A 23,423-nucleotide genomic window follows, 5' to 3' on the forward strand; every position below is an offset into this window, starting at 1 on the left:
ATTTAGAACACTTAATAATATTGTGACAGTGTGTAACGACGATTTGGAACATCGCATCTTACAAAAGAAACACGATAAAAAGAAAACCAAAACTCGTTAACAAATTTGCTAATTAAAGTTTGTAAATATAATTTGGCAAACAAAATACAAATTAATAATTTAATTAGCACATTTTTTTTATTACTTCATAACTAACAAAAAGAATAAAATAATTTAATTATCATAAAGTCACATCATAAAATACATTTAAATTACCAAAAGTTTTTTAAGTTAATGAGAGTTAACATTGCAAAACAAAATTTTATAGAATAAAAAATGAACTATAGACAAAAGATAAGTTGTAATTCTCACATAAAATCATAAATATTACTTAAATTAAGAGTTACACATGTACGTTTATTTTATTTTAAAGAAAACAAAATTTTTCAAGAAAACGCAATATTAAAGATACACACACACACACACACACACACAATATATGTATATATATATATGTGTATATGTATATAAAACTGTACATATTAACAGTAAATCAAATTCTTGAAACTTGACATCTGAAAATTTATTCTTTAAAGCATATACAAGAGATATATATTAATTTATGACAATGTCATGATATAGATTGATATTCAGAAATAGACCAGCAATACAATCTTCATGTTCAAATATAATCTTCATATCAAGTGCTTTAAAGAAAAAATTTCAAATAAAACATTCAACTTTTATAAGTTTTTATCCGGTTTTAGTTTCCAAAATTTTCCGATCTGATTTTTTGGACTTCACCAAAATACTTTAGTCTTATAAAAAACGAGCTTTCAAGTCTCGTAACGAACACAACTTTAGGTCTCACAGTTCAGCGACATAAGTCAGTAAGAAGAGTTTGGAAAACTTTCGATTTTAAGGAAGTTGTAATCGACGAAAATATCTGGTATCAGATTAGTTTCGTCTAATTTTTTAGTTAAAATTATTTTAAATTGTATAAGATATGCATATTTATTGCCAATTACAAACTACGTTTTACATAAATTGTTTAAATATTTTAAATTAAATTAAGTTTTTTAGTTATGTAATTTTAAAATATGTTAATTTGCAAAAGAATAAAAGAATAAAATTTTAATTTTTAATTTAAAAATTTATAACATTTACAAACTTCGATGTTAACTAATATTATAAATTTTTATAATTTTTACATAAATTCTTAATACATCTTAAACAAAAATTAAATCTTTCCAATTAAGGATCGATTGTTCCATCTTCTTGGTAAACTTATCTATCAGATAAATATATGTTTGTCTTTATTTATTTAAAAAAAGAAATAGAATATAGACACATGCTTATCTGGTAGGTAAATTTACCAAGAAGTTGTAACAACCGGCCCTAAATGTTTATTTATTTCAATTGTTTAGGTATATCAACCATATTAAATAGAACTTCACTAACTTTGTAAAGGTTTTCTAGTCTAAGGTAGAGTCTTGTTGCGTGAAAGCTTTTCACGGCTTTCCTTTCGTAACATAAAACGTAGATATTGGTTAGTCCTTTCACGTTACGGTCGCCTTTCTAAGTTTGATCGAACTTCAATCATCCAACTTCCAATAACACAAACATGAGCAAGATTGTAGCACTAATGCTTATATATCTAAAGTAAATACAAAAATAAAATATAATTTTATTGTATAATTTTTACGTTTTTTATTGTAAACATTCTGTGAAAAAATTATGAAGAAATTTTATTTACGATTTATCATCAATAGGTGATATTTTATTAACTGGCACATAAACTCATCCTATATAAAATATATGATATCCTGTCGATAACAAAAATGATATACTGCCGATACTTCCTGCTTTATTTCTCGATTGTCGAACCTGCATTCAAAATGACATTTGTTTCAACTTTGACACGCTGGCAGCTATTTCATTATTGCAATATTTCTACTACAGACACTCATTGGTATTCTGATTGCAATCTATATTTCGAACACGTACGACGTAACGCTACAAATATGATATAACGATAGACATTTTTAAATATCTAATTAACTTCATCAGAAACTGCCATTAGCCATTAATTAAAATCATTGAGATGGTAATAGAGTGATCTGCATGGAAATCGTAATAATAGAAGCATTATACGCATTAACGTCACATACGAATTTGATTTGTAATTTGCGAGTAATGTACTTGACTTTACATGCAAACAATTTTAATCCCAAGTCCAGCATTATACATTCAAATGTACAATGTAAAACCCAGACAGCTTGTTTAAATCACAACGAATTGAATTGGATTTCCTGCATAAAATTTTTATTCCGATATGATGCAAATGCAATATATAATAAAAATATCTTATCGTCAACGTAATTTTATTTTTCTTAATTAATTTATTATATAAACTTATATATTTTAAATTGTGTTTCAAATAGAATATGGTATCAATATAAATTAATATAAATTAATACCATATTTTAAATAATACCATATTTAAAATATTTAAACAATTTATGTAAAACGTAGTTTGTAATTGGCAGAATAATGTAAATAATGTAATTTTTTACATTATTTAAAGCTATTAAATTTTAAGCTTTTCTAATTTTGTTATTAATACAATTAATATAAAATTAATATAATTCTTAATCAAATAAAAAATTTACTAATGTAACAATCTGTATGTTAGAGAGATATCAGATTAACGGATTAATTCTAAAGAACTTTCAGAGACTTTAACTGTTGAAGATAAAAGGATTTAGTTCTTATCTTAACAAGTAATTGGTTAACAATTTGAGAGTTGAATAGAAGTCGACAACGTAAAGACAGTTACTGTATCTCACAACATAAATTGTTCCAAAACTTTTTACGAGATACTTTCATCTTGTCAGGTTTGCTTCAGTTTATTGCCAAAGTTCGTCTTGTTCCTTTCTGTTACTTATTTCTCTTTTGATTTTTTTTGGAGGCGATTACCGAAATCAAATATTTGTCTCAGACGCAAAATGTCTCTGTAACGCAAAAATGTCTAATGCTCCTCACTCAGAAGATCAAGCTTTCTGAGTGTTAGATACGTACTATTCAGAAATATATTAGTGATTTCTCTGTTACAATTTTATACAAAGATAAATATATAAACCCGTTAATTGTTGAATTTCAAAAAAGTCCCTGAGTGCTGTATTTTGTAATCTTCTGTCTTCTGCACGTTTACAATAAAGCATGATTATGAAACTATTTTTATTATTTCTTAATTATTTAGATACTTGTTATATATTGTATTTTCAAAGAACTTACTATATTAACGAATCGGGGAGAACAATATCTTAATTTTTATATAATGCTATGTAATCGAATCCTTTATAATACAAATATTTACAAAATGTTCAGCATCTCAGCACCAATCAACGAGTCGACAGTCGATTAGAGTGGTCCATGAGATATATTGGCACAAGCGTACAGCTACGACAAGGTTGAGTTTTTACTGCCACGTATTGCTTTGACCCTACGTTTATCGCTCCTACGTATCAGGTTTCGCGATATTGAACCACGTCCCATATGGATGGCCTTTGGTAAACCGACCACTGACCGTCGCGGATTCCTGTGGCCTGACTCTATCTCTGAACCCTTGTACCCTCTATTAAGGCACCTAACTAACCACCATGTAAGGGGACTACCCGTCGCTGTTCATTGATCTATTTGTGATAATTACACATCCAATTAACAAGGACCTTTGTTACATTAAACATGAGATATCATGTGAGCTACTACTAATAATAATTAAAAAAAATAACTTACTATGTTCTCAATATTCAGCTCTAACGATAAATAATCAACAAATAATATATAAATAATAATGTATACATAATATCTACATATAAAATATTATTTTTAAAAAATACAGAATTTAGAATTTTTTAATGACATTATAATTCATAGATCAATTCTTGCAGAAATTTGATTTAAACTTTGGTAACTTAATAAATTTTATATTCTTTACTTAAAATTATTTTTCTCTGTATATCTATTTGAAAAAAAATAATTAAGTAATTATTAAAATAACCTTTGTAAAAGGACTAAACAGTATTTCTAAATATTTTTTAACTAATAATATTTATAATCATTGAAGTATTTAAATCTAATTCCTTTTGCAAGAAAAAATTTTGCACCAGCATAGTGTTTATAGTCGTATTAAATTTTAAAATGAACTACAATACACATAAAGAAGGAACGTAACATAACAGTATAAATTGTGGAAATGACTCAAAACAGTGTAATAAAATATGTCTACCCAGAAGAGTTCTTACCTTTTGTATATCACTTTGTAAAGTTTTATTTCATCTTACGATTTTTAATCACACACGTTTTTCATCAGTGCATTTTTACTTTTTTCATAACTTTTCATACTTTCATGTTCATCGCAAGAAATTATGTCATTTTCCGTATTACTTAACGCCACACATATATAAATTTTATAAATTAGTTAACATACATTGTTAAGAATGAATCTAGAGGTTAATTAATTGAAAATCGAAACGCGGCTCTAATTACAAACTTCTGACATGATTAAGTAACGATATGTAGGTTAATTAACGTTGTTCCTGTAAACGACGATTAATGACAATACTAATTTACGTTAAGTAAGTTAATAAATTTTAAATTCAACACCGTTAGTTTAATATATTTAATTACATTTTTTTCTATTGTTAGATATATCTAGAGAATATTAAGTGTATCTTTTTTATGAAAGTTAAATTTTTCATTTTACAAAGTAAATATACTTTAAGTACAATTAGCTATTAATACAAATTATTCATGAGAAAAAAAGTCGTCAATACTAGGCATAAGTCTTCTAAGCAACACTTCTGTATTTCTCGGAAACTAAACATTGCATTGTAATGATAAAGACATAATCCATTAAAGAAATAAAGTTATAGTTTATACATAACTTTCTTTATATAAAACCTATTAAAAATAAATTTAACTTTAATCCAACTTTTATACGTATATTCGCGCTATGTTGCGTTTTGAGAACAGTATAAGGTATTTGTGTAATCAACAAAAATGTTTTACATTGAGGTAAAGGGTTTCTGCAAAAATCCTTATATACATTAATTGTAAATATTTTTTAACAAAAGACTTATGTTAAAGGAAAAGAAGAGAAAGATGTAGCCTGCCAATAATCTTCCTTTAATTATTAACTGTAATTTTTTTGTCAGACGTTTCTGTTTGTATCAAGTTGTCATCAGTCATTTATATCGCGGAAATGTGTATGTCATTAAGTTTTACGTCAATGTCAATACTTCAATATCAGTACATTATCGGAATGTACGACGTGCATTTGTCATATCGAATAACCGGTGTCTGAGATAAATGACAATCCAATAATCGAAATTTCGATTAAGCAACATCAGCGTAATCAATATTCTGGTTAACACAAAATTCTCTACTCATTTTTAACGTTAGAAAATACAAATAAATATAAAATATAATTTTTTAATAGTTATTATAATTGTTAAAATTGTTAAAATAAATTAAACTGTTTACGTGTGTTTACGTGTTCAATTTAATATATCTCTTTTAAAACCAAGTTTATTGTTTGCAGAGTAGTCATAAAATTTTTTTAATCTTCCATCCATTCCCAATAAGTGTATGTCTCAATCATCAAAATGTCATCCTGCTACATTGTAACTTTATAAAATAAAAGTTAACTAATAATAAGTATAGATAGTAAATGGAATAGAAGCCTATAATGGATAGAAAACAATAATATGCGCTATTCAAATTTAATTATGTATATTATAAGTATGAAATACACGTTATAACTCACGCATAGTTACCGACATCGGCTCAAAAAGGTATTTTTCACATTTAATTAAATATTATTCTAAGAGCTTTACTTCATATCATTAAAAAAATTTTAATTAAGAGTTGATCTATGTATAATGTCTCGCAATATCGAATAAATTTCAGTAATCTATAATAAGAATGGAGATTTAATTAGAAGGAAAAATGACGTATGGAAATTCGATCCCTGAAGATTAAACATTTACCGAAACATGATTCGTAGCTTCGTATTTGTTATATCACTTGGTAGCTTACCAATCACCGATGATTTCAATTTCTTTTCTATTGGACCGCAATTCGATATTCAATCAAGGATTCATTCAATACATATATCGAGCGAAATAACCCGGAACGCTGAGATCGCCGGATAGAGAGCCTCGATAGGAACTACCGACTCTCGTAGCCAAGCGAATCAAATATCGAGTATTACGCCTTCCAAGCTTGTTTACAAGTCTTCATGATTACCAGGAAAGTGCATGGAAAGCTGCGCGATATTTCTCTGATTATGTGACTTCTCCGGTCTAAAAAATTCGAGTGTCGCAATGAAAACTTCGGGAAGACGCGACCGAATTACTGTGATTGAGTTCTACAAAGATTTCTCATTAGATCTCGAGAAAAGTAAGCGGAGGAATTGATCGAGATGTGTGATTTCAATTTTGAATTTTTCAACTTCTGAGAATACCCAGTAATACGAGGGTAAAAATAAACATTTTTGAGAAAGAAAGAACGATGGAAGCGAAATCACGTAAAGTAATATAGCAGTGCATATAGAGCAAACATGAGAAAGGAAGCGAGCGAAACAGAAAGCTGTCGACGAAGTCGAAAAGCAACACTATCTAAGACTAATAGTTTATGCACAGTACGACACAAACACGCGCTGCGCAAAGCTCTTTGAGGTCGGATCGATAAAATCTGTAAGAGGATTTTCAGTGAGGTACGCAACAGCAAAGGGAGTTTGAAATACCGATGCAATACAGAGTGGCAAAGGGAATACCGAAAAATAAGTAAAAAACCGAAAGATACGTTTATAACCTCATTTGAATGATAATCTAAGAAAATAAGAAGTTACGTTCGAGATTATAAGGATTCTTTCTTATGGGAGGAGGGGTCAAACAACGAGGAGGTAAGTTCTTCGTTCTTCATACGTTATTGTCATCCTTTCCTTTTTGCTTTTCAAGAAATTTGTGCGCTTTGGTGAATAAAGTTACGGCGCCACGATGTTTCTCGGCGAAAGTTCCAATGTATTAAAGAGAACTATGACGTTCGTAATTTTCTTCGAAATTGCAGTAGCTCGTAGTACCGCGCAGAAGATGCATTTCGTTACAAACCTTAATTCGACTGAAAATTCTATGATAAATCGTTGGTACTGTCTACGCTACAGTGAAATGCTTTCTTGCAAAGCTATTATCGATAATACACGCGGGAGCCAATTTATTATGAGGCTACTTAAGTCTTTTGTAATTTTCTATGATAACAGTGAGGTTTATCGTGCAGTTCCTGCATCTCTTTGATGGCTAATGGGACATTCGCCAAATAGAACTAATTTTCCCTTGTAGCTATTCTGCAATTAGAGATGAAACTATGGTGCTTATGGAACATCTCAACCGTTTGCACATGATAATAATATAGTCAGTAGGCTGATACTGGCTAGGATATTAAGTGGCTGACCGAACAGTTTCGTTAGTAGGAGGACACGCAACTATGCATACGATTTGCATTTGTCAGTAGTCCATTTACATAATGTATTATGTATAATGTACCACAGCAATGGGCATGTAAGTGCATAATGTTGTGAGGTACACGGTAATAATCCCCATTTACATTGTATGGTTTATTTCTCTCAAGAGCTTTTGTACTAGGTATTGACAATTTGTGACAAACATCAGTATTTTTGCATCTGATTATATCGTTAAAAATTTTAGTATCTGTATATAATTTTTAATATTATTTCTTAGCAAGTACCGCTTGATATAATACAACAGAAATAACACAGATGGCCCATCCTATATTAAATCATTATAAATATTTCGCATATTATATTATATTCTCGTAATTAGAGTAAAAGTAAGATTACTCATAACGCTTTACGTAAATTATCCGTATCGTTTCTCGTCTCCCACTTTAGTTGTGTTATTATTGCAGCGCACTGAAATTTTCATTCAATTAATATATTTATTAATAATTGTGTCAAAGCTACAATTTAGTTGTTTAATTGTACAAATAATTCCCGAGAATATGACTTAATAGACTTAATATAACAGAATTGTGAAACAATATACAACATAGATTAAATACGTAATTTTGCTTTTTTCATCTTTTATTAAAATAAAATATAGAGTTAAACAAAAAAACTAATATATAATAGTGATAAAAAATAGATATAAATATAAAAATATACATAAATAGAACAAATAAATAAATATATAAAAGTTATAATATGTATGTTACTAATATTATTCCATTAAATCAATTATACCAATTTACATTCGACCATTATATCAAAATTAAATGCTGAGTTAAATTGTAACCTAACATTGCAAGCTAAGCTTTCAAACCGCGAATTTTTCTCTCAGACTACGTTACTGTAAGTTAAAAGGTTGAGAGAGCAGTAAATTTACAAAAGGTTAGACGTAAAACTACAAGAAGAACCTGAAGAAAAGCATTCTTTCGGATACCATTTTGACCCTTGTTACGGATACATTTAGTTTTTCTTACTCTATATTCCCTTTATACCGTCTGATACATCTAAAACATCTTTTCTCAAGTGAAAGCGAATAAACGTTGGTCATCCAAATAAAAAAAAAACGATAAAAATTCTTAAATATCTATTTATTTTACCATCAAGAACGACCAATATTACAATCGAAAAACTGTTGCACTGGAAAATAAATTGCCATAAGTTTTAAACTCGGAAAATCATAAAATTGAATTCACTGTTTAAAATTACGGAAATTACAAAAAGTAGATATTTAAAAAGAGATTATATGTTATCGCTCTTTTCACGTTTATGTTACAAAATGGTTCTCTCTCTCCCTCTCTCTCTCTTTTTCTCTCTTCTCTCTTATTATATTAATAAATTACAACGATTATTTATTAGATTTAAAATAATATTTCATAAAAAATGCTTTTTACTTTAATATTTACTTAATATGTAAATATTATATAATTTTCCAAGTGTTTGCTGCAAACTCAAAAAATACATGTATATCTTTCATGAATTAATCTTTAATCATCAATTTAATAGAAGTATTCTGACTTTTCAATATTCAACTTGCTTCTGTATATTTTGTAATAATAAATCGATACAAGTGAAATAAATAACGTTGAGACTTTGGCATTTGGAACTTAAACATCATAATAAGAAAGAATGCTGACGGCACAATGAAGAAAATTTGCAGTCTTGTCACTCGCTGCGCAAATTTTCAACGTGCAAACTTCAAGCCTCGTTTTCAAAGTCTTCGTTAGAAGTTAAGAAATTCTCATTACGAAGGCGGTACTCGTTTGGATCGTTTTATTGCTCCATTACGAGCCAACAAAGGTCGCACCGAGTTGTCTGTCTCGAAGGAAAAGTGCGATTCACGGCGTGCCGCGTCATACCGAGGGATTCTCTTCGATTCTCTCTTCTGTCAAGTAAAACGATGAATGAATATTGTAACAAATCTTTGAAAATCAAAATGAAGAACGGAATTGTTAAAGAAACTCAATCATGTGCAATGAACTCATTAAACAAGACAAAAACGTAGAGTTAAAAAATTATTGCTTAATAGTATTTTCGTTTTAAATTTAAATAATTCAATATTTTCTTGATCAAAAAACGCAATCAGGAAGAACAAATAAAATATTTACAATATACAGTAAATACAGTAAAACAAAGCATGTTTTATGTTACAAATGTCAAGTTATGTTACAAATGTTTTAAAATGTCGTAAAATTTTGTTTTTTTTAAATATATCATAAATACATGGCGTTTTAATAATTGAATAACAATACAATTACAAAAATTAATAATAAGAATTATTACATGTATGTGTAAAAAATCGTAACTTTACAATATAATATTTAGTTTTGGCATTAAGTTTTTAATTTTTCAAAATGTATGTCCGACAACCAAAAATAGCGTTAGATATTTCGTTTGATATTTATCGTTACAATATCGACCAAATTAATCACATCCATCAACAACCGTGTACATAAAATGCAATAAACTCTCACAATAGCTTGCCCATCACAGTTCGTTCGACCAGCAAATTCTGTTTTCACCCTTCGACCCCAAATAAGCAACAGCACGAAAGATCTAGCTGTTAATGCTTCTTTATCTGAGAAATAATACTCCTCTTGCTGTTGCTCTCATAAATTGGCCACCCTTAAATTCTCCTTTTCCTTGCCTTTGCCATGCCATCTCACGCTTTTACGCCACCCTTCGTCGTCCCGACGGACGCGAGTAACTCGATGGAGCGAGAGGGTAGCCCACCATTGGCTGCAGCTCCATACGAAGTTAGACTCGACGAGACAATAAATTCAATAAGACAAAAGCGAGCTCTAGGGACACTGGTACACACTGAAGGGAATCCCGCGGCGTCGTATTTGACATCAGGGAACTGCGTGTGCTCTTACACCCCTCCCGCAGGTAGCTCCTAAGAACGCCGAATAAAGAAGATAAATCGGGTAATCCCTGGGCGCGTACGCGGTAAAAGTGGCAAACCGTGTTTTTCGTGATCATTACACCTGACATCGCCTCAAGGATAAATCCGTTGTCATGATGCGATTCTACAAATGAGAAAACCACCAATCGGTACTATTAAGCGGACAAACTTCAAAGTCTGATATACAATATGCTATATTTTTTTCAATAAAGATATAAGTAAGTATAATATAAATAAGTCAATAATAAGAGAATTGATAATATAATTATCATGTAGATTTATAATACATGTAATAGTTTGTGCTTATAAAAATATGTAGCTATATATACATTTATTCAAATAAAACATTCAAACAAAATTTAAAATCTTTTATTTGTTACATTTTAAAACAAAAGATATCAATCTTCAAAAAAGACAAAAGCTTTTGAAGAAAAAAAAAGATGCTGTTGGGAATGACAGTGCTTTACGGCAGCGTAAAAAGGGTATATTGGATTATACGGGAAACTAGAGCGAAGTAGAAAATAAGATATTGCTCGCCTTTATGTGGGCCCGTTATTGTTGGGTCACATGGCAGATAAATCTAGACTCCACTTTTTGAAACGCGAAATCCGTGTACGGATCCTTGCACGTTTTCTCACATATCTCAAAAACGCGTCTTCACATTCTTCATACGCAAAGAAATGCCGTGCATTCATCCAATACTACTTTTTGATTTATCCTCCGTTGAAAATTTTTTCCACTTCTAAGATAATACAGGTTCTAGTCTTAAGACACGTATGCTCTAAACATAAAAAATATATATCTATCAAAACTTATAAAGATTTTAGATTACTTCTCAGTATCATGTTATTAGACGTATGCAAATGAAGCAGATTTGAATCGAATCTAATGGAATCTTTGATTACTTGTCTGAAATAAAATTGAATCGAAATTTTCACATCAAATCAAATACCAGAAATATTAGCCAAAGATCTAGCTATGACCAAATGAGATTCATCTTTAATTAATTGTGCTTTTACGTATTTAGTTTATATTCTCCTATTATTTAGAAATATAAATGTTGGTTTTGAAAGTAGATTAATGTATAACACGTTGCGCGGCTATTTCTCGGAAAATTCGTAGATTTATGGAGGTGTATAACATTTCAGTTTATGGTGAACGCAAACGGCATATTTCCGATGGAACGTCGACATCGTGGCACAATCGTGGTATTGTTTTCATTGGTACGATCGTAATTCCATTCTATTATCTCGTCTTCGCCAGTCGTGTACACTTGATTTTCTGAATGAAAATTGGAACTGAGACTGTTATACGAATGATAATACATTGCATTTTGTTGACTGTTTAAAATCAGAAATATTTGTGATTCATTATTGCCATTTTGTATAAAACTAGAAATATATTTTTTTTCTTTCTTCTCACTCCCTTCCTCCCTTCCTCCCCCCCCCCTCTCTCTCTCTCTCTCTCTCTCTCTCTCTCTCTATTAATAAAGTGCTTAAAAAAAATAGTACCTTTTTTGCTAATATTTGTTTTTTCCTTGTTATGAAAGAAATTAGCATCACAAACAATTTTACAAGGAAATTTGAAAGTCTTAAGCGTTTAAATCTCTGAACACTTTCCATAACAGGTTTTATACTTTCAACTAATTTTATACATATATACGTGAAGCGTAGAACACTTCCATCGCGGAACAAATTTAGCGATTATATTATCATAATCCTGATATGAATAATATTTACAATTCATTACGTCGCTTAAAGCCCTATTCTTTCAGAATAATAAATATTGGCTACCTATCTGTTTGCCAATCTATACCAATGTCGTTCCTGGTTTCACGACTATCGTGAGCTCCCATTACTCCCCGCGCGCTATCATCCTCTCTACCCGACTTTACCCGAGATAATCGAATTCCATGCGTAGCTCCAGCCAATCGCACAAAGATTCACACCGACAACCATGTGACATTTTGTCACGGACAAGGAAGTAAGAGGAAAAAGCGAAAAGGGTGATAAGACAAGATCCCAAGCATCCAAGATCGAGTATGCCAATCGTTGGGTTCTCTCAAACACACGGTCCTCGAAGAAGCATTCTCATTTTGACGCATATACATTCGCTTTTGTGAGTTTACACGCCAAAGAGCGTTCGGTATTCCAAGGCACATTCGGATTTCCGTAGGATCGTCTTACAATCGACTCACGCTTTTCTACGAATAATTTAATGTTGGAGTTTCCTGTATATTTTTCATATAACGCGAGAGTACGAAATGAATTCTGACAAAAGAAAGACATTTGATCTTATCAATTTTGTTGAATTTTGAATGTAAGATCAAAGATTTCCTTGCGAGAAGTTCACATAACTATGATTAAAGATTCTAATCGTAAAAATTATTATCTTACTTGAGATCATGATATAATTAATTAAATATTAAATTGTCTCTAGCAGAGAAGAAATTTATTCAGATATTTTGTATGGAAACAAAGTTTCGTAAAAAAAATTGCATTTCTTTGCTTCATAATACTTCATATTGTCTCATTAGAATTAAAGAATGCTTGTTTAATTACTATGTTACAAATATCATCTATATTTTATATACATATATACATATTCTATTATTAATAGATTTAATTTAATGCACAAGTCACAATCTGAAAAATAACTGTTACTTCTCAATGTTTTTAAGAATCTGCAATATAAATACCGGAAGTTATCTTTCTTTCTTATAACTTATACCCATCTTGGTTTCTTTCCTCCTTATTTCTCTCTATTCGATACTTGAAAATCGGAACACATCCGCCCTATCCATACTGTCGGAAGAAAAAGGACAGCAACCTCTCTAGCTATGTCGATATAGTTCCAAAGTTTCGTTACTTAACTTCTATGAAAGAATATCTTCGCGCGCAGATCCCATTCTGCTTTCTGATCTTCGTCTGGGAAAATCATAAAAGCTCGACCGAGCGAATAGCTTTTTTTTAAAAGGCATTTTGCACATTTATTCACCCTTTTATTATTGGTTACCTATCCTTTAACATTGTTTTCCTCGTCCAGTTTACCATTAGCGGTTGTTTATTTTATCCTTATTATGCTTCTTCCTATTTTACTTCTTTCTTTTTCCTTCTAAAAGTTATTTTTTCAAGCGAGTCTATTTTAAATTCAAACTTATCAAGCGATTGCGAATAAACACAAAAAAACTTACTTCAATGAGTACAAACGCTGCCGCCGGTACTTATTTATCTGCATTTGTTTATCCGGTCGAATCGTAAGATTCAATTTCTGATACTTTATTAGACAAATAATTTGATTAATTTCATGTCTAATGGACTGATTAATAAATTATAATAGACGATTAAGACAGACAATAATAATATATAATATATAATATATTAACAAAACGTACTTTTTCATATAACTCAATATTGTGCTATAGATTTTCTTAATTTTTAATAACACAAATATTTACATTTTATAGTAATTTAGAGAAATTTAATGAAGAAATATATGACAAAATATGTTTTATATACACGAAAAAATTACGTGGACATATATCATGTCTATGAGCAGTCACTCTTTACATTTCTGTTTACATTTCCTTTACTAATGTATAATGTATTACTGCATTAAAGTACACGAATGCATTATGTACAAAACTTCGATAAAGAAATAGACGTTGCAAATTAGATATAAGCTACAAGAAATATATCGAACTTTAGTAATATCCTAAAAATTTGCAACATTATTTTGCAACGTTTTATTTATATTTTTTATACAAGAGAATATGTATATTGTTTCAAAATATGTTTTGTCTCTAATCACGTATGTGTATGTACAAGTAATAATTTGAATGTTATACGTATATTATAAAAATATGTATTATTATACTATTATATTTTCATATATTTTTATTTACATTATGTACTATTATTTGTAAGCACAGTGGATCGTTAATCTCGGCTACATTATGCGACATAAAAAAATATGATATAAAGAGAATAAGAAAATAAGAATAAACGCGGTAACGTCGCCATAATGAGAGTACAAGAATATGAGCTCGATGTAATGAGAGCTACAGAGACATGATTCAGTTATAATATAATCATGGCGCTTTAAATGTTCATACAATTAATATAATTGTTAATGTTTATACAAAATGTTGATACATCTAATTTATTTGTGACTGACAAAACAAAGTGAATTTATATATTCACCACTTTAATTTACCGCTTATTTTAATTATAATAAATACAAATAAATAATTATAAAAAATACAATTTTGTTATTTTATGTATTTATTGTAATATTAAAACGTTATTCGGGTGTCAAAAAGATATATCTTTTTTAAAAAAAGCCGTATTTAAGCGATTTTATTGTTGACAGTTTTCTACAATGCTAATTCTCTTGCTGCAGTTACTTCGTATTGTGAGAGTAACTATCATTGTAGTTAAATTTTGACACCTGTCAAATTTGTATAGATGGTTATCTATACAATTATTGTTATTCATTTTTAAAAAGTAAAAAATAAAACGTCAATTAGCGCGCGCAAAGTGCGCGTCTGTGGTGTCTGGTTGTTAGTAAAAAGCAGAAATATTGAAAGAAACACGTTTGTGTCATAAATATGCTATTAATATCCAATTAATGGCATTTGTAGAATACAATTTCAATGAATCTAAGTATTATAATAAAACGCTACCAGTTTTCTCTCCTTTTCTCTTATTTACAATAATATTCCGCGTTAAATTTATATATATCAATAAATTGTAAATCGCCTATAACGGTCAAACGTCGGATCTCAGTGATGGATATAATCCTTTTATTAAATTTAATTTTCTTAGCGCTTCATTTAAATTGAATAAATTTAATAAATAGTTAAATAATCCATATATAACTTATTGTGACATATTAATATAAAATCACGATGGTTTATCACAAAATTATCTGTCATTTCAACCTCGCCAAATAACTGGGAGCTGTTGCAACGAGCAGGACGTGCAAAACTCGGAGCAAATCAATCGCACCTTAATTCCAAACGTTTTTGTTTATCTTTTGAAATATAAATCGCATGCGGTTTCATATAAAACGCGCTCGATATATACCGGAGAAGCTTAACGTTTTGTGCAATTTCTGACAGCATTCTGACGAGCCACGGTCGCGCGGAAACGACCATTTCCATCTGTTCCGTTTATCCCTGCTGGGAATAGCCGAGAAATTTCTTCAGAGACAAATTGTAAGCACCGTCTACGAGCGCGGTCCTCAAATAGTTATGCTGCATTTTATTATCGCACTGACATCAAGGTTACGAACACTTCCTATTATATTCAGGAAATTCGTAACATACTATATACAACTTGGAAACACGTAACATACTATATACAACTTGGAATACTTCAAAATAGTTATGAGACACCAATCCTTAGCTATAATATTTAATATTTAAATTACCGCAATAGAAAAAAACACTCTTTCTAAACTTAATAAAACTTTAAAACATTATTGATTCATATTTTGATAGTAAAAGTGAAATATAGCAACCTTGTGAACGAATATTGCGCTTGCATCGATTTTAAGTCAGTGAAAACACGAATAAAAAATCTTATAACTCTCAGGCTTTTTGCCTATGCAGTCAGTACATTTTCATTAGATACTTTTTCCCATATAATTTTGTTAATCAAACTTGTCAAAATTACCTACATCAGTTTCAATCTTTAATTAAGAGATTTTGCAAAATTAATGGGAAAACATGAAAGGCATATTTACAAAAATTCTTATTGCACGTGATAAGTATACAAGTCATATATCACAGAGTACTGCGCTGGACACATCAAACATGTTCGTCCACAATCCGCCTAACTCTGAAGCTGCCCCTGCGCGCAACTAATATTGGCCAGCGACACGATTTGCACAGGTAGAAGACTCGCATGTATGTACGAAGTACACCCTCGAGTACACAAGAACTTTACAGTTATATATGTATATATAATGTGAAGCACTTTCTCACCTAAGCTCTAGCCAGCCATAAAGTCAGTACGTGTAGCTTATCTCAGGTCTCCCAAAGACAGTTACATTTAACTTACCGAACAGTATTTGTCTACATGTTGCATAACATTGTTCTCGATCTATGAGACACGTTAACGTTATTGCTGCGGACCGAAATGCTGTACAGTTCGTTACTACACACTTCCGGAACCCCTGCCGTAATTCTATGCTGATCAGACCGGTGGATGGCTGATCACCAACTGCGCGTTCACTGTCCTGTATCATTTAGTCAGTATTAGATTGGTATACTATTGGCCAATTATTGATTGCGGTAAACTATATGCATCGATAAATAATAATCACGGCCGGACATTTCACAATTAGTTCATTTGTGTCAAAATTAATTATACATACATTTCCAACTGTTAAGAAATATCAGTTTAACTTATCAGAGTTAATGCAGTTTACTTCACAAAACTTATAAGAATTCTTTTTTTTTATATATAAAAAATTAAATTGCTTCTAATAAAAGGGACTTCCGGAATCTAAAAAAAATTAAATTATTTATTTAATTTATAGTATTGTGTATAAGATCTTTAAATATTCTATTTATTCGTCACAAAGGAATTTTCTATATTGTATTGAATCGTTCCGCAGTCCGCATCTAGTAATAGCTCCATTGTTTTTAGATAAAGGCTACATTTCGTTGGGCGTGAACGAAGACTCCATTGTGGCTGAGAATCGACGCTCTGCAACGTAACGATTATGTGTGCTCAAGCGGAGGACTGTACAATAGCGTCGTGGAAAGCATTCCAGTAAAGGGTTTATTTTTAAAAAAACTGTACAAAACTATATTAAACAATCGTCCCTACCGATAAAGTCGCATATCTACTACTATTCTATTGAGAATGATTTTATTTTACATATATAAGGTAATTTTCAAACGGTGATTTTCGTGCAATGATTACAGTTTATAAAAAATATTGTATACATTGGTTACTATTACAGCAGCAATTTTGTACACAAGCTTTTCAAGTAAATGTGTATACTAATAACGAATAAATTGTACTAGATTTTTATTAATGATAGGCTCATTCAACTGCTATTTTCATAAAATTAAATACATTTCAGAATGTTTTGTTCTATCACATTTAACAATGTATTATAACAAAAATTTTTTAAGCAAACATGTATTATACATTACAGATTAAGAGTTATGTTTCTGAAATCTTATTATATATCTTTTAAACATTTTTCATCAAAAACTAATTATATATTGATCACATCAATCATATCAACCACATAGCGGTACCTGAACAAAAATAAACCAAAATAATATTCTGAAGCTGTGTTCCATTCAATTTTCGTTTATATTTTATTTATATTTTATTACATTTTATTTATATTTATACTTATATTTATTGTTCACATTTATTAATTAAAAGAAACAATTTATTATTAACTTAAAAAAAAGTTAATAATATTAACTCTGTTTTATATCATTAATCCTTTCCCCTAGATGTATATTGTATATGTATATATTATACATATATATATATATATATATATATATATATACATGTGTGTATATAATTATACATATACACAGATTACGACATATGCTGAAAATTATAACATATTATAAAGTAAGAAAAACAAATTCAGATATAACAAATCTTTTATATCATTTCGTCACTTTCTTTTAAGCAATTAAAATCATCATTAAATCATCAAGGTACTCAATATTACTTCCAATAAAGCGTATGCAGATTACAGATTTTCAATTTCACGTACTTTGAAATTGGTATATAAATACATCAACGCGTTCGCGTTTGTATTTCGTGGCTTCTATTTTGGAATGACCTGCGGACAATACCAATTGGTAGCTGCCAATCACTGTTCGTTCAATAGGGTGATATAAATCGCACTGCGTAACGACGTACTGCAGAACAATAAATTAATTGCCAAGGTCCAAAGAAAAATTTTTATATCGATAAAAAAAAATACGACAAGTAATCGATGAATATTCGATAACTGTAAAACACACAACGATCTTTAAGCATAATTGATACACACGCATAGCTGACACAAAAAAAGATGCGCATTTCGGCGCGTATAAAAACTGTTTATGTTTGCTACTAAAAATAAAAGTTGTTTGAAAAGTCAGTAATATATAGAAATTATATACAAAAATGGTTTTCAAATACGCTTGTGATGCGTTTCAATTAAAATGTACTACCAATTCCATATGGTGTTATGTAATATGTATACACAAGTGCGTTATGAGAATGCATAATGTATATCGGCTGCTTGGTTTTCAACATGCAAGTTGATTGGTGCATCCAAACTATCGTATAAATCTGTATTTTCAATTGCTTTAAATGTACATACCACAAAATCTTTCGTATAATTTTTTGCACATCTTTTAATATGGTTAAAAAAATTTAAGAAATCAGAAAGAGATATAGAAAAAATGTTTAAACTCCTGTAACACACTGATTGAAAATGTCTTTGAATAAATAAACTAAGAACAAGTTTCTTTGATAAAAAATAAAAATTGCGCATAAGAAAATTATACACATTTGTATAATAATTAATAATATTAACATGTACGTGTACTTATTTTTTTAATTTACATTGAAACGATTTTCTGTGTTTTATTAATTTAATATCGTAGTTTTAATGAATTTAAAAATTAACAGTTTTACACGCCCAAAGGCAAAAAATGTAAAAAAAATGTAAAAATTGGATGAATTATTTTCTGAATTATATAGATACTTTTCTGCAGATCGCTCAATAATGGCTGCGACAAAAATTGCGCTAGTAAATAGAGCACGGAATACGAAAGAAATACGGCGAAGTTTGAAGAAAGCTGCAGTGGCAACTAGAGCGACAGTAATGTTACGCTCGTATTTTTGCTCCTAAGCGACCACACACCTTTACGAGACTAGCGTGAAAAGCAGTTTGTAGAAAGTCTGCTTGAAATTGTCAGCCAAGAGTACAATAAGATAGTGAGTTTTTCTTAGTCTCGTTTGATCTTTATTGAGCTCCTGGACAGTCGTGGTGACCTATACGGTATCAAATAGTATATTTAATTGAAGTGTACGCACACACATACGCGCAAGCAGGCGCGCGCGCGTATAATACTAACACGAGAGAGAGAGAGAGAGAGAGAGAGAGAGAGAGAGAGAGAGAGAGAGAGAAAGAGAGAGAGAGAGAGAGATGTATTTTTATTTTAATAAAAATTTAAAAGTACATTATAATTTTATTTTAATTTTTATTAATTATTTTTTACACATAATTTTATAGTATTTTTAGTTTTGTTAGAATAATTTTATTTTTAATCGTAAATTGATTAATATAAGTTCTTTCATTCATATTTCATATTTTTATTTTTATTTTTATTCAAATATATACATATACATATATATATGTAAAAGTAAAAAATATCTTCAGGTAAATCATGCATGGTACGCCCAGTAAAAAGAATATCACATCGATTTTATGGTATATTTTTGCACAACACCATCGTTGGTATGTTATGTCGTTTGCAATAATATATCCCATGAAAATATTCAGTTGTATATTTCATGATGAAATATCACATTCAAGCTCCAAAAAAACAAAAAGTAAATTTTAAAGTAGAAACCATTACGGTTTTAACTGTATAATTAAAAAAAAATTTCTTTAATCATAAATAGTTTTGTTTTATTTATGACTTTTCGTAAATATTTTTTACTACAAAATAGCAATATGATTTATAAATAACCCAATTAAAATAATATTTATATTCACGTGAGAAACGGATATCATGCCTGTTTAATAATATTGTACCATATAAATAAGATGGCTTACCTCACAGTGACGCCCCAATCGTCAAAACACAAAACAGGATTCGAAGAGGAACAAAACAAAAATGAATATCGCAAAGTTCTGCGTCTTAATTGCATCCTTAATTAAAGAACTTCTATTTATGCGCAAACTGGAACTCTATTCTTTGCAGTTAAACTCAGAGATTTAAAAGACATCGAGTTTAGTCCATCGAAATTTTCTCGCGGTATTTCTTAAGCGTGATTTCTTTAATGAATTCCCACCATCTAATTAAAGAAACAAGAGATTTTCAATAAGACAATTGGATTATTTTATCGTGAAAATAATGCAAAAGAATAATGTTAAACATTTAATTTTATGTTAAACATTTAATTTATAATGTTGTGCTTAATTTTTTTATAAAAATACTTTGAAATACGCATTATCGTATAATTTTACCTTGTAAAATTATAATGTATTTATATTATAGTTTTTTGTATTTATAAAATAAAAAAAAACATTTTTTATAAAAAATCATTATTGTAAAAATGTGCCTGATGAATATGAAGTGTCATAATATTGCTGAATATTCAATGTGATGACGCGGAAACAACATTAAATTTACAGTTAGTGAACCACGGATGTAATATTTTCCAATGGGATCCTCGCAAAATTGCATATGCGAAATGGGTTGAAAGGAATGAATGTTCCCGGATTTGCCCGTCACAGTTTATCATACTATTTGCTAACTGTACAGTGTAGAGTTCTGTAATTGCAGTATTATTTTCTAACAATTTCATTTGCAATGCTTGTTTGTATTAAATATAACATGCTGATGACATATGAAATTAGATAAACGCGCATTACTACTAACATGTCATACTAAATTTATGTTTAATCCCTCGACGTCTAACACTACAGAGAATACAGTTAGCACTTGTTAGTAAATAATCCAGCTGGGAGCGCAGATTGAAGTGAGTTGAAACGTCTACCAAATTTGGTTCAGTAGTGTTGCATATAACCCACTGTTAATTTTAGATTTCAGACACAGAAATAATTTCGCTTGAAATGAAAACGGGCCTTTGATGTTCAACGCGTAAGGTGTGTTTTAAAGAACGAATTAATTATGATTTCGTGGCGTAAAACGTGTTAATCCACCAAAACGAATATTTCTCACGCCTATGTTCTATGCGGACGTGCGCCGCTCTAAGAGCCTTAGTTCTACTCTGAAGATTCAATTAAGCTTAATCACCTTGCTCCAAAGTGGAGCGATTTTAATGTTCAATCGTTTGAGCTCTTTCGCGTGCCGAGAGACTATATCCTGAGGAGAAGATCGATGGAGAGCATCCCAAAGCCTTCACATGCGAAAAACCGATAGAATACCATACTTCCTGTCATTATCAATTTCAGGAGCTCAGTAACACTATTATCCAAGTTTTTTGCTACTTCTCACACAAATCTTTCAGAGATTAATTGGTCTAACCGAATTGGATTCATCAGATCTTTGAACTTGAATTTATAGACTTGAGAAAAGAAAGATGAAAAACATTCAGTTACTTTTAAAGAATATTAATGTTCTTAGCTTTCTCGCTTCTTTCAATGTCATTTTAATATTTACATATATTAGAAGCCTAATCAACCTATTATTTTTAATAATAAAACAAATTCTGCAAATTGATATTTTATTTATAAAAAATTAATTAATTTAAGATTTTGTTGTTATTTATATATCTCTTAAAAGATTTTCTATGTATTTAGTTTTAAATATTTTGCTAAATCTAAATTTTAGCTTATTTTTCCTGAATGATTTTTATTTTAAATCGTTTACTTTTATCATCACATGTTTCCACATCAACGAATATTGATACTTTCCGCATGTTTTAAATAAAAAGATAAAAGCACTTCAGCATAAGTAGTATAGTAAACGTAGCTAATACCTTCAAGCTGACCGATTTTTATTCCAGATCGATATATTCCAGTGTAACATGTATTTCGTAAAATGCGATGCTTCTTGCATTTATAAGAAAACATACTCGTCTTTTACGTAGGGTGTGGTTGATAGTAAAGGGATTTTATCTGTCAATCCGTCCTTCGCTGTAACGTAATGGCTTCGTGACCGCAACAGTCTGGAGAACTTGATATCCGTGAAAGCGGAAATGGAAGTTGCAATGCATCCCAACGAAGATTCGCAAGGTGACAGACCGTCTCTGCTCGTCGAAAAATAAATGCGCGATATTTCCTATCAACTGGATGTGCGAACCTGCAAACGCGTTTCTCCACACAAATTGCACGTCACAAGAAATCGAAATGTATCTCACTTAAATGTATCTTTATTTTAATTGAGTGTCAAACTGGAAGATTATTCGTTCTAACATCCATTCGGTTAGTCATTTTAATGAATCGCAATATATAAATCCTACATATGGTTTTAATTATATTCGCATTATTTGTATTAATTACTGTGTAAAAAATATTATTTATAAGTTTTGTTTAAGATATATTATCTAAAAATAAAGTAGTATGACAGTATTAGTAACATATTCCTTCCTTTAATGCTACAAGTAAGTTACACACTAATTGTAAGAAAAATGTTGTGTGTTGCTTGTTTTGAATAAAGTTAAAAAATTACGGCTGTAAGACAAAAGCGGCGAAATAGTGAAAATCAATGCATGGATTTACATTATATGTAAGTGTTAATATTGAAGTAGCGCGTACAGCTAGTAGTTGACCAACGATTGAGAAGCAAAAACTTTGGATTTCTATGCTTTACATCTCTCTCTCGACTCTAGAAACAAGTTGAAAAGTGAAAATTAATGAAATATTTATGAGATCACCTTTGTAAGAAATAAGAATCAACAGCTTCATGATTTAATAAGCTTTTATCGTCGTCCTTAACGCCCTTCTTATAGCCTATTTATCACTGCTTCAATATAAACGTACCTTAAGATAAAAGATATTGCATCTTGGATAAATACGATATTATAAGCAATAAAGTTCGTCAACCTAAGAAAGAGATAGAAATGTTCAAGCATTTTATAGCAATAATTTTGTATTCAACCAAACTTAAGCTCTCCTCTGAAATATTTTATACCGTTGACATTCCCACGAGCCAATTCCATTACGAAGGCGACGTACTTTTTGCCAATGCGCAAGAAACGCGAACGCGCCAGCTAGGCA

At 30.0% G+C, this 23,423-nt stretch overlaps 1 protein-coding gene across 4 annotated transcripts in view; it reads right to left on the reverse strand.

Annotated features, from left to right (window-relative positions):
• The window catches only part of LOC105837285 (glutamate receptor ionotropic, NMDA 2B), a 192,370-nt gene that overhangs the window by 80,442 nt on the left and 88,505 nt on the right, over positions 1 to 23,423 (reverse strand). The gene's annotated exons all lie outside the window — the stretch shown is intronic.

This window comes from Monomorium pharaonis, chromosome 4 (genome assembly GCF_013373865.1).
Source record: "Monomorium pharaonis isolate MP-MQ-018 chromosome 4, ASM1337386v2, whole genome shotgun sequence".
In the NCBI taxonomy this organism is placed as follows: domain Eukaryota; kingdom Metazoa; phylum Arthropoda; class Insecta; order Hymenoptera; family Formicidae; genus Monomorium; species Monomorium pharaonis.